Source organism: Ochotona curzoniae, unplaced genomic scaffold, assembly GCF_017591425.1.
Source record: "Ochotona curzoniae isolate NIBS_2020 unplaced genomic scaffold, NIBS_Ocur_1.0 contig_3622, whole genome shotgun sequence".
NCBI lineage: Eukaryota > Metazoa > Chordata > Mammalia > Lagomorpha > Ochotonidae > Ochotona > Ochotona curzoniae.
This window is the reverse complement of record NW_024465926.1, coordinates 29,671,999-29,673,000: the sequence shown is the minus strand read 5'-3', so window position 1 is coordinate 29,673,000 and position 1,002 is coordinate 29,671,999. Positions and strand designations below refer to the sequence as shown.

At 34.3% G+C, this 1,002-nt stretch overlaps 1 non-coding gene across 1 annotated transcript; it reads left to right on the top strand.

Annotated features, from left to right (window-relative positions):
* The first annotated feature begins 466 nt into the window (after nucleotides 1-466).
* On the top strand, nucleotides 467-571 carry LOC121158127. Its single transcript, XR_005884148.1, has one exon. It is a non-coding gene; the product is annotated as a U6 spliceosomal RNA (small nuclear RNA).
* Nucleotides 572-1,002: the final 431 nt, after the last annotated feature.

Genomic DNA, 1,002 nt, shown 5'->3' with positions numbered 1-1,002 from the left:
AATGTAGAGTGTATTAAAATCATGTCTTTTCAGAAACTGATGGATAGACGGGAGAAAGGAGGGTGACGGCGGAGCAAGAGAACAAGGGAACTCTGACTACTACCTCTGCAATGCATAAAATCTGTTCTCTGTATTAATACAAACGAAATGAAAAGCAAAAGAAAGAAAAAACAAGACTCTTAATATCAAATATAAATAATACAATTGGGCATATAATTTCACAGTAATAAATTATTAATGTCACCACAAAAAATCAGAACTGAACCATGCAATGGAGCAAATAGACTAAATAGATGTTCGTAAAACATTCCACCCAACAGCTATTGAATATACATCCTTCTCATCAGTACATAGGATATTTTCCAAGACAAGACAATATATTAGGCTAGAAATCCAGTCTGAATCGATTTAGAAAGATTGAAATTATAACATGTATCTTCTCAGACCACAAAGAATAAAACTAGAGTGCTCACTTCAGCAGCACAATATTAAAATTGAAACAACACAGAGAGGAATAGCATGCCCCCTGCACGAGGATGACATGCAAATTCATGAAGCTTCCCATATATTAAACAAGAAGAAATAAAACTAGAGATCAAACAGTAAGGACAGTAAAAAATTTACATTGAAATCAAACATGCAAATGAGCAACCAATGGATCACTGAAGAAATTTCAAAGGCAATTTTAGAATTTCTTGAAGCAAATGAAAATGAAATATAATAAAACCTGTGGAATGACTTTTCCAAGAAATCTTCACCAATGCCTATGTCTTGTGGAGTGCTTCCTAGGTTTTCATCTGACAGAATGGTGGTTTCTGGATGCAAATTTGCATCCATAATTCATTTAGAGCTGATTTTTGTATAGGTGAAAGGTGAGGGTCTTGCTTCTTATTTCTGCAGGCTCTTAGCCAATTGTCCCAAAAGCTTTTGTTAAAAAGACTAACCGTTTTCCCTAGATTATTTCCAATTCTATTGTCAAAGGTTAGTTGGCTGTAACATGTG